The following is a 12,574-nucleotide window of genomic DNA, read 5'->3' on the forward strand; positions in this document are numbered from 1 at the left end:
TTTATAGGCAAGCCTCTTTTGGACACACATCTAGCCTCTACGAGCATTCATGTTAAGCATCATTTGCTATTCTCAACACCCCCCCTCAAATGATGAGTCTCTACCCTTGCTATCTTTTTGCCCCCCCCCCTACATGCAAACATGGACCAGGAGACTAGCTCTTTATTAGCCTAGTCAAGTTAAGGCTTGAAACTTTACATCTTGGTAGGGTTTTTACATCCACTATGGGAAATAAGGATCCACTATGGGAAGATTTTTGTTATCGGCAACGGAGAATATTTTCTTTATCTTCTTTGTGTGTCTTTCACACTCTTTGGTGCAATCTTTAACCTTCTTGGTCGTTATGCTCTTTGTCTTTGTTGATGCGTGGTACTTCTCTTTTTGCTTCAGTCTTCTTGACACGGTCATTTTGCTTCATGCTTTTACACGTGATCACTAATGGATACATGGGCTTGGTTTAACAAACTCTCACTCATGAGATGAATTTCGGGATACATGGTTTTTGGATTTTCATTTGGCATTGGCTTTCCTTTTTGAACTCTTATGCGAGCAAATCATTTAATGTGGGAAGGTTTTACCGTGAGTGTACTCGAGTAGTGTCTAATCCCTTACAAGAATAGGAGTTCAATAGAAACTCTAATCACAAGTAACCTCTTAGGATTTTTTATAACTAATTATCAAGAACATTAACAATCCGTTCTTTTAGTTCAAGCCAAGTTCAAACACATAGTGTGTGAAAGCTAGTTAAATGTGAAGGCAATTTGATGATGTAGTGTGAGATGGGTAGGTTGGTTTGAAGAGGTAGAGTGTGAAATAGGCTTGTGAATGGAGTGGTTTTGGAGGAGGTGTGAATGGGCTTTATGAAAGGCTTTATAGCTTAAAATAAAGATAAGCCTTTTTTAAAAAAAGTCCCATTGATATCGCTAATGATTGACTGTATCAGGATTTGCGTTGAATGCCGTGTGGAGCCATGAGGATGTAGACACATCCCCTTACATGATGCCATCAATTTAGGCCGGTACTTGGATACTAGAGACATTTGCAATGCCCTAGAGCTTGAGCTTGCTACCAAGGACTACAGAAGCCACATGACTGGCCTTATGAGGTCCATCTACTATCTATGGCTCACAATCATAGCTATCTTTTCTGCACCAGATTCTTCGACAGTTGAAGCACATACAAATTGGCAATGCGGTGTTGAGATATCGAGCTCCACTCGTGATACGCCAGGGTGACCGTTGTGTATTTATGTCACCGACTTGTCAGTTGCAGATGCGGTTGGTACACCGCCCCTGAATAATAGCTACATGATAGCTATCCTTATCTACTCTAGTTCGTGGCTCAGTTAGTATGCCACCTTAGTTAGTTGAGTTTGGTTTGAGACCCATATCTAGGGTTCTTCTATTTCTTTGTACTAGAGTTCTTTTGGCTTACACAACTAAGAAGAGGAAAACTGTTTTCAGCCTCCACCCTTGTGTGTCTTCCCCCATTGTGCAAGCAAGAAAGCTTCAAGCGAGACTCCTTCCTTCTCTCCCACAATCTTGACATGGTATCAGAGCCTTGTTCGTGGTAAGGAGCTCAAGAAAGCAAGCCAAGCTCGCGGTGGTCTGGTAAGAGGAGCAGTGTTGCTTTCATTTCCTGTTTTGGGAGCAGATCTCTGCAGGTAGCACAGCCGAAAATTGCAGGAGTGCATTGTCTCAGGTTGAGACGCCCTTCGCGGTGAAGCAAGAGGGCAGTATATGCTGCGGGAGGGGGCTTTAGCCCTTGGCGACCTTGTTTTTTTGATTTGAGGCCATTTCGGGGCCTGTTTTGCAGACGGAAGTTTTCTGCACGCACTCAGGAAAAGGCTCGGTTTTATGCTGTGCAGCCACTGTTCTACAGGTCGGTGAATAGTTACAGTAAAAATTGCATTGTATGCTTGTGCGCAGAGACATTGGGAGTTACAGAATCATCCCTGTTGCCTGTTGATGCAAAATCGTCACTAGGAAGTGACTGTGTGGTCAAATACCACTTTCGCCAGATTTGCAGATTCTCCCTTGTGAGGGTGAAGCTATGGGTTTTGCAGTGACAGAATTTTTTGCAGTCTTTTGTAATGGCATCTGATTCTCTTTCACAGATTGTCACTGAAAAGCTTGACAAGAACAACTTCCAGGCATGGAAGTTTAGAATGACGAATTTCCTTATGGGAAAAGGATATTGGGAATTTGTTGCAGGAAATGAAGAAGAACCAGTTCTTCCTGATGTTCCCAATCAACAGCAAATGCAGGCATTCAAAGCATGGCATGAGAGAGCCAGGAAAGTTATGTATTGGTTGTCTATCAGCATTTCAGACTCCATGATTGTGCATATTCAGGATGCAAGTACGCCAAAGGAGGCATGGGATACTCTGTCAAAGATGTATAGCACAAATACGCAAGCCAGGAAAATGCAGCTCAAGCAAGAGTTGCACAATGTGCAAAGAGAAAATATGAGCATCAACGACTACCACATGAAGGTAAAGAAGATTGCAGATGCACTTGCTTCCATTGGGTCACCAGTGGAAGATGATGATTTAGTTTCTGTGACCTTGAATGGTCTAGGAAAGGATTATGCACAGTTTCGGACATCCATTTCAGTTCGTGAAAGATTTCCTGATTTTGAGGAGTTGATTGCTCTTCTAATTTCTGAGGAACAGAGAAATGGTGGTGCATCTTCTTCAGGAGGAACTTCAAAAGAAGCTGTCTTCTACTCAAATGCTGGAAGAGGTAGAGGCAGAGGTAGAGGAGGCCGATTTGGAGGCCGTGGTAGAAATCAGAATATGCAGCAAACTCAAGAAAACCAGTCCTATGGAGGAGGACGTGGTAACTCTAGAGGCAGGGGGAGCCAAAGAGGTCGTGGTGGATGGCAAAGAGGCCAAAATGCAAACAGTAATGTTGAATGCTACTATTGTGGTAAAATGGGTCATATGGCTAAAGACTGCTATAAAAAGCAGAATGACATCATGAATGGAAAACTGCAACAAGGGAATTATGCATCTTCTAACAGACAGGGTGATGACAGAAATGAACATTTGTTCATGGTGCAGCACATGAACAATTCTGTGACAAGTGCAGAAGAAAGCAATGATGTATGGTATGTTGACTCAGGTGCATCAAACCACATGACAGGTCATGCAGAATGGATGGAGGATGCAAGGAAAATGGAAAAACCAGGATTTGTGGAGACTGGTGATGATACTGCACATCCTATTGTGCAGATTGGAAAAATTCCCTTGTCTATGCAGGATGGGAAAAAGAAATACCTGTCCGATGTATTTCATGTCCCGAATATCACTAAGAATCTAGTTTCTGTCGGTCAAATGGTTGAACAGGGCTTGCAGGTCAGATTTAATCCTCATGGATGTTTTGTTGAGGATATGAAAAATAAAGGTCGCTTGGTAGCAAAAGGAAAGAAGAAGGGCAGAATGTTTACATTGGATGCAGACATGTCTGAATTGAGTGCAGCAATGTTTGCACATGGGACCGGTGTAGTTGCAGATATTGATATCTGGCATAAACGCATTGGTCATGTTAATGTACAGCGACTTAAATCAATGCAGGCCCAAAATATTGTTGCAGGATTGCCCAAATTCAAGGTTGCAGAAATGCATAAGGTATGTGAAGCCTGTCAGTTTGGAAAACAGGCAAGGAAACCATTTCCTAGACATGTTCAAGAGAGTAAGAAGCCATTGGAATTAATCCACTCTGATGTGTGGACTACTAAAGCTACATCTCTTGGAGGCTGTCATTATTTTGTCAGTTTTATTGATGACTATAGCAGAAAAATTTGGGTGTATTTTATGAAAAAGAAAAGTGAAGTTTTTGGGCATTTCAAAACTTTTAAAGCTATGGTTGAAAAAGAAACAGGTCTGCAAGTAAAATGCCTAAGGTCAGATGGAGGGGGAGAGTACCTCTCAAATGAGTTTGCAAGGTTCCTGCAGGAGCATGGCATAAAGCAGCAATATTCATGCAGTCATACCCCACAACAAAATGGAATTGCAGAAAGGAAAAACAGGCATATTGGAGAGGTATCTCGTGCCATGCTCAATGAAAAAGACTTGCCAGATTTTTATTGGGCTGAAGCAGTTTCTACAGCAGTCTACATAATGAACAGGACTCCCACTGCAGCAATACATGGAATGACTCCAGAGGAGAGGTATACTGGTAGGAAACCAGATATTTCTCATTTGAAAATTTTTGGTTGCATTGCCTATGTACATGTGCCAGATGAGCTGAGATCCAAGTTGGATCCAAAAGCTGAGAAGTGCATCTTTATTGGTTACTCTCTGCAGCAAAAAGGGTATAGATGCTATAACCCTTCTACTCGTAAGTTTACAGTGAGCAGAGATGTTGTTTTTGATGAGATGAGTAGCTGGTATAAACCAGTAAATGTGATTGATGATATAGATGCACAAAATGGTAATGCTGCACAGAATTCACAGCAGCAGTCACAAAATATTAGTGGACCTGGAGCATCCTCTAGCAGTGGTTCACATTTTTCGCCATGGACAGGCAGATTGAGATCAGGAGAATCTTCTCAAAGCAATGCAGATAGTGGTATGCAGGTATCACGAAAAGGAAAAGAGAAGGTTGATCAGCCCATGTTTGATGTGAATGCAGGTCACTCTTATGTGGATGGTGAATCCAGTGGCTCAGAACAGAGCATTGATGATGAGTTGGGTAATCCTTCTATTGTTACATCTGGAGTAAGGAAAACCAGGGATGTTTTGAGAGCACCTGGGAGTGAACCTACTTTGCGCAGGTCTACCAGAGCTAGGTATCCTGTGGATAGGCTGAAATATGATGGATTTACAGCCATTCATTATGCATATATGGTTAAAGTGATACAGGAATCAGAACCCACTTCTTTTGAGGAAGCCATGGGAAAAGAAAAATGGGAGAAAGCCATGGATGAAGAAATGGATGCCTTGGAAGCAAATGCTACATGGGAGTTAGTACCTTTGCCTAAAGGTAAAAATGCAATTGGCTGTAAATGGGTTTATAAGGTGAAGCACAATGCAGATGGTTCTGTGAACAGATACAAGGCAAGATTAGTAGTCAAGGGTTATGCACAAACATATGGCATTGACTATGAAGAAACATTCAGTCCGGTTGCAAGGATGGCAACTGTAAGAGCAGTCATTGCTATGGCTGCATCAAAGGGATGGTCTTTACATCAGATGGATGTAAAGAATGCCTTCTTGCATGGTGATTTGCAAGAAGAGGTCTATATGGAGCAGCCACCAGGTTATGTGCATGCTGTTCATCCTGAGTTTGTTTGCAGGTTGAAGAAAGCCTTGTATGGCTTGAAGCAAGCACCTAGAGCATGGTCTGACAAGATAGGACAGTATCTTGTCACTATTGGCTTTCAGATTTCCAAGGCAGATTTCTCACTTTATGTGAGAAAAACAGAGAAAGGTATTATGCTACTTGTCATTTATGTTGATGATTTGATTATGACAGGTGACAGTGATGAAGATATCCTTCATGTGAAAATGCTATTGAAGCAGAAGTTTGAGATGAAGGATTTGGGAGAGCTGCGTTATTTCTTGGGCATTGAGGTGATTAGATCACCAAGTGGGATACAGCTCTTGCAGAGGCAGTATGGATTGGACATGCTGTCCAAATATGGGATGACAGGCTGTAAGCCTATTTCAGTTCCTTTGGAGCAGAATGTGAAGCTGAGCACAGATGCAGGTGAGCTTCTGGAAGACCCTACTATGTACAGACGCATAGTAGGAAGTTTGATTTATATGACTATTACCAGGCCAGATTTGAGCTATGCTGTTGGATTGGTAAGTCAGTTTATGCAGGCTCCAAGGAAACCACATTTGGATGCGGCTAGACGCATACTCAGGTATGTGAAGTCCACATTGCAGTATGGACTATTTTATGAGACTGGGGTTCAGATACAGTTGCATGGATACACTGATGCTGATTGGGCTGGTAGTATTTCTGATAGACGATCTACCAGTGGATATGTGTTCTCTTTTGGGAGTGCTGCAGTCACTTGGAGCAGCAAGAAACAGCCTACAGTTGCCTTGTCGAGCACAGAGGCTGAGTACAGGGGTGCAGCAATGGCTGCATGTGAGGTAGCTTGGTTGCATAAGCTACTTTATGATATGCATCAGTCTACAGATGGGCCAGTTGTCATTTATTGTGACAACATGAGTAGTATACACTTGGCAAATAACCCAGTCTATCATGCTAGAACAAAGCACATTGAGGTGCATTATCACTATGTGCGAGAGAGGGTTTTACTAGGTCTTATTGATCTAGTTTATGTCAGCACAGAGGATCAGGTAGCTGACATATTCACGAAGGCATTGGGCGCAGAGAAGCTGCGCAAGTTCAGAGACCTGCTTGGTGTGCAGGAATTGGGATTGAGCTCGAGGGGGAGTGTTGAGATATCGAGCTCCACTCGTGATACGCCAGGGTGACCGTTGTGTATTTATGTCACCGACTTGTCAGTTGTAGATGCGGTTGGTACACCGCCCCTGAATAATAGCTACATGATAGCTATCCTTATCTACTCTAGTTCGTGGCTCAGTTAGTATGCCACCTTAGTTAGTTGAGTTTGGTTTGAGACCCATATCTAGGGTTCTTCTATTTCTTTGTACTAGAGTTCTTTTGGCTTACACAACTAAGAAGAGGAAAACTGTTTTCAGCCTCCACCCTTGTGTGTCTTCCCCCATTGTGCAAGCAAGAAAGCTTCAAGCGAGACTCCTTCCTTCTCTCCCACAATCTTGACATGCGGTGCCACCTCCCTTGGCGAGAGCTTTGGGCAAGCCCCTCAACAAGAACCTTCTCTTCTAGAAGGTTGCGCCAATCAGCACCTAGCCTTTTGGGGGTTCACATTGGCTCCATTGAGGTCCATCATGGTGCGGGACACGATTGGTGACTTGCCTCTTGTTGGCAATGGTGTAGACAACAACACTGCAACACTTCCTTCCTTAAGCTTCTTTACCTCCTACACAGCCCCTCGTACACAACAATGGATGTTGAATGGCTTGTACAAGGAGAAAAAAAATGAGATAGAAAGGATTTAGAATATGCAATGAGAAGGAAATGTTAAAAGACTGTGCCCACTAGCTACCTAACTTAGCCATGGCTCTAATACCATGTTGAGAAACACGAATCTAGAGCTAGCTAGCTATGGTGGACGAAAGTCAAACACGCAATACATTATCAGAACGAGGGATTGTAACTCAAGTGAATTAGGTTCCAAGATAGATTAGCTTGGACTCATAAAGACATACTTGAGTGACTCAACTAATAGTACCATTACATTCAAATGAGTGTCAAGTACATGCTTATATAACTTTTGGGTAGTACCACTTTTCCTCTTTGTGCTTATGGGATTTTAGACATCTCTTCCTAGAGCATACATCATTGTCTCTCTCTCATACAAAGCCACTTATGGGCAAGCCTCTTTTGGGCACACATCTAGCCTCCACGGGCATTCACGTTAAGCATCATTTGCTATTCTCAACAAAAGATAGCACGTGAATACATAAGGCATCATAGAACGAAGACAGTATACCAACGGAGCATCCGAAGCAAGGGATCAGTCAAGCATCACCTATAACATCCAATACATCATGTAACAGTCAATGTCAAATCTCTAACAACCCAAATAAGCATCCAAGAGCTCCAAAGTATGCAAATGAGCTCCCAAACAACTAAAGCTCCAACTGGCAATCAAACACAGACAATGTAAGGGCATGCATTTGTGACATATGCATGTATGGAAGGGTGAAGCATAGACCATAGGCATAATGATTGTCGCAAAGCATGCCATTGTAGACCAATTTCAATCAAATTCCAACCAAGACAGAGCTTGATCGAAGCTCAAAAGGCATTCTAGAGCAATACAAGACATGTGCCAACCTCTCTATACATCCATATAGTCATATAGGTAGAGCATACACCAAATAGGCTTCAACCATGGTCATTACAACAATAAATTCATTATCAAAACTGAGTAAATTAGTCCTCAAATCAAGCTCAAAGCCACCTCAAGTCATTGGCATATGATATACCAATGTACTAGCATCAATGGTACACATCAATATTGTATATAGAACACCTGAATCATAGCCAGAAGCAATAGGCATATAAAATCCCCATTAAAAGAGGTTCAATCTTACTATATAGAGCAGTGAATACACTGTCAAACCAAGCTATTTTAGTACCTAAAATCAGGTCCACATCCAACCCATAACATGGGCGTAGCATTCCCATACATGTAGACATCACCCTAGCAAAACTGGGCATCATAAGACCAACAAAGCTGACCATAGAAGCATCAAATAGAGTGTTGCTCTGTATTTCCAGCCACCAAACCTTAGCCAAAACAAAGTAAATGAAGTGGTCAAATCAATCAAAAATCAACTCCAAGCAATGACATAGCATCCCCGAATATATAAGCATTAATCGGGCATCATCCAACCAATGGCAATGACTGTAGACATAAAAGATAAGTGCTGCCCTATTTTATGACAATTTGTAGACTCTTATAACAATCCAAAACTAAAGCTTAGCACTCAATTTCAATGCCAAAGAGTGGAAGGATCAATGCCAAGCATCAAAACTAAGTGGATAAGTGCTTGCATAGCTTCGCAATGAAGAATATATGCTATAGGAGATGAAAAAGATGAGCTATTGCTAAAAAAAGGGCATGTTCCACACAACATGATGTTGCATTAGCAGGGTGAGGGCTATGGGGGTCTGCTTGAACTTGCTCGAGAAGGCTCAAAGAGTAGCCAAGAAGAATGCAACCGATAGAAAGCTCAAACGGAGTGGCTATGGCTACCAACAAAGAGATGACTATTGTAGGTATTCAAATGGAAGCTGAGAGTGTATAGACCACTCTTGAGCTCGCGAAGAAGAAGGCTTTGATACCAGTTGAAGGGAGGTGAGCCTTGAAGTGGAAGCACGAGTGGAAGAAAGAGCTATGGTGGAAGGAGCAAGAGCAAGCGACACACACATAATGTGGGAACTCCAATAGTCACAATGTGTGACCGGCCTTCCCTTTATTCAAATATCATTGAAAGAATAAAGAATGAAGTGACAGTGATGGGCACCCGCCGCTGCAGTGTGCAGGCACTCGGGTACTGTCAATGTAGTAATACATGGGCAACTAGGTAGAGGCACCTTTATCACCAACAAGGAGGATGTATAGAAGCAAAAGGAATACATAATATATAGAGATAGAATTGGGTAGGGCTTAACAAAGAGAGAGTGCTTGCAAAGAGAAAGAGAAGGTAGTGGGGAAAGCACCCTTATCCATTTCTCTCAGCAATCTTCAATGGTTGCTAGTAACAATGCAAGAGATATAAAATGAGATGATTGAGATGATTTAGAGGAAAGAAACAAAAAATTAACAATCAATTCTCAAGCATAGTGACCTATTGAATTGACAAAAAATTCTCCAAAATGACCCAATAAGATAACTTGCACCCTAAGGAATGAGATTACACCCAAGAACCTATGCAAAAAGCTCAAGGGAGACAAGGCTAAAGCTATCAACAAGGAGCATCAAGAAATTTAGCTACAAATAGATGATGAAAAGACAGCTCACTCTAGCAATATATGCAAGAGTCCACCTTAAAACTTGTGAAAGCGTAAATACTACTCAAGGATAGGGCCAAGGAAACATAAGAAATGGGAGCAATTATGAAAATGGAGGGCCTTGCAAAAGAAATATGAAGAAGCTAGAAATTCAATGGCAAAACTCACAATTCAGATGGAGCTAACAAAAGAAAAATCGCCAAATTAACCAAGGATCTTCAAATGGGAGCAATGATGAAGGAAATGGAAGACCCTACAAAGAAATTTTAATAAGCTAGAAATTTGAGTGTAGAACTTACAATTCAAATAGAGAAAGTGAAAGGAAAAATCATCACTTTAACCAAGGATCTACATGAATACCATCAAGCACATGACTAAAGGCAACCTTTATAGGGATCCAAAACACCATATATATGGCCTTGACATGAGTTGCTAAAAGCATACATGAGGAAGCACGAAAGATGCATGAGGTGTGGAGGGAGTTTGTTAGAAAGATGGCTATAGATTTAGGTATTCTACCACAAAAAGAGAGCCATTGTAAGAAGTAGACTAAAATTTGTAATAATATCATCTCAATGTAGCAATATCTCTACTGAAATACAATCCTCTTTGTTACCGTCTCGCCCTCTCAAGATTTGGAGGAAGTGAAGGCAAAACTTTTGTTAACTACCTCCTCCCTAAAGCACAATTGTGGCAGAGAAATTAAAATACCCACCTTATGAGCAGGACAAGGGTTTTGGTGGAGCATATTAGATATAGAGGTTATGGCAATCAAGATATTTGGAGATGGAATTTTGTATGATGACATCTTCAAAGACACCCTCAACATCAAGCATCCATCCCATCTATTAGAGAAAGATGCCATAATAACCATGGTGCCACTAAGAATAATGACACCACCAAGTGATTAGACAGAATCATGGGAAATAGATTCACCCATAGAGAAGAAGGATGAATAGTCTAAAGGTCCACATGAGGAATTAGAGATACCTAGGTGCATCCAAGAGTGCTATACTAGGATCATCAAAGTTCTATGGGAAACCTAAGAAACATGACCTTCCACTAGTCTAAGGAATTCCCAAGAGGCACTTTGACAATTCCAAGCCCATCGTGAGTTTAACATTGCCATGGTTCTTGACTTCAATATCTCCTAGGAGTCGAGGTCTAGGAGGATTCTACCCATTCACACCATTTAAACTCTCATCAAGACAATTTCTAACATAGAAACAAATTTATTAGAGCAACAAGATGTTGTTGCCATTTAAAGAGGATGCCAACTTTGAGGATATTGAAGGACTTCCCTCAACATGAAGTCGTGAGAGGTGAAGAAGATGTAGCTTGAGTGTTCCTACACTACCCTAGAGGCAGATGAGCACACTTGGATTGCATTTTGCTACTCTTCCAAGCAAGGTAAAAAATAAGGGACCACCTGGATTTTGAGTTTGTAAATAGGTGGCCGAATATTTTGGCTAACCAATGGTGAAGACTTTAGAAAATAGGGAAAATGTTAAGAGAAACCCCTATTTTAAAGCTAATTTTGGGTGAATTTTAGGTCAAAATATGTAATTTTTTGTACATATGGGCTATTTTTTGAGTTTTCAAACCTCAAAATTTAGCTTGATGACCAAGAAAACCTTTGGAAAATAGCATTTGGGCTAAAATTGGCCCCTTATTTTTACCTTGCTTCCAAGAGAAAGGGCCAACATGCTCTAATGCCCATATCCAAGGATGCATTACCTAGAAAACACATTTAGGGAGCATGCATGTACAATTTTCCTAAGATCCCCAATGTGCATTCCATGGACGTAGAAAAGGTATATCTATCCCAACTTGGGGATCTAAAGAAATCTTTTTCTAGCTTCATTAGAAACTTCAACAATTGTCATGATCCAACCTTCATCAACACTTGCAATTATTTGCTATTTCTCATAAACTTGTTGAAGTAGAAATCAACTATGTCCAAATTCAACTTACCCTTACTCTTCTTCAATGTCAATGTCAAAATTGACCAAGTCATGATGCCTCACTCCATCTCTGAGCATTGCTACTCTTGTCTTAGTGCATTGCTTTACTGAAAGACATGGTTAATAGCAAGTTTGTAAGTTGTGCTCACCTATTTTTCCTAGAATTACCCATTCCACTATGGAGGTCACAAAAAGAATATCTGTTGAGCAAAGGTTGTCTATAACAAACATTGCAACCTTTCCCTAAAAAGGAAAATTCAATTTTAAAAAGGCAAGAAACATACACCTAGGGGTCTTAAAGATTAAAGGCATTTGACTAGCTCCATCTCTAAACCCCCAACTCCATTCTTTCTCCACTACACAATTTCAAGACACATCAAGGGTAGGACACCTTGTCCTACTACTATATTATTTTAGCTATAGGTTCAGAAAGCCCCAAACCTCCAGAGGGCTTCCCGAACCTACCCCCTTTTCCAAACCTCCCTTTTTCAATCAAAACCCCCTCCCCTCGTCTCTTTCTCATGTGTAATATCTCATTTTCTCTTTCCCTTCCCTTTTTTCATTAAAGCCTCCCCCCCCCCCCCCCCCAACCACCTCCCTTTTTAAAATTAAAACCCCTTCTCCTCTCTCTCACTTATAATCTCTCTTTCTTTTCCCCATCCCCTTTTTAATTAAATTTCTTTCCCCCTCCCCCCCCTCTCTCTCTCTCATGTGTAGGGCCTAGGTTCTTTCTCTCTCTCTCTCTCTCTCTCTCTCTCTCTCTCTCTCTCTCTCTCTAATTAAATCAAACTTCTTTTTAAATCAAAAGTTTCTCTCTCTCTCTCTCTCTCTCTCTCTCTCTCTCTCTCTCAGATTAAAATTGTTAATTTAAACTTTTCTTTAATTAAACATTTTAAAATATTTTTTTAATTTAAATTTTTTCAAACATAGTTTTTCACACATTTTGAGAAGGAGATAAAATATAAGAGAGAGAGAGAGAGAGAGAGAGGAGAAGAAGAGAGAGAATATAAACATAAAGAG

The sequence above is a fragment of the Lygodium microphyllum genome, chromosome 29 (assembly GCF_053477565.2).
Source record: "Lygodium microphyllum isolate KBCC chromosome 29, Lygodium_microphyllum_v1.1.10, whole genome shotgun sequence".
Taxonomy (NCBI): domain Eukaryota; kingdom Viridiplantae; phylum Streptophyta; class Polypodiopsida; order Schizaeales; family Lygodiaceae; genus Lygodium; species Lygodium microphyllum.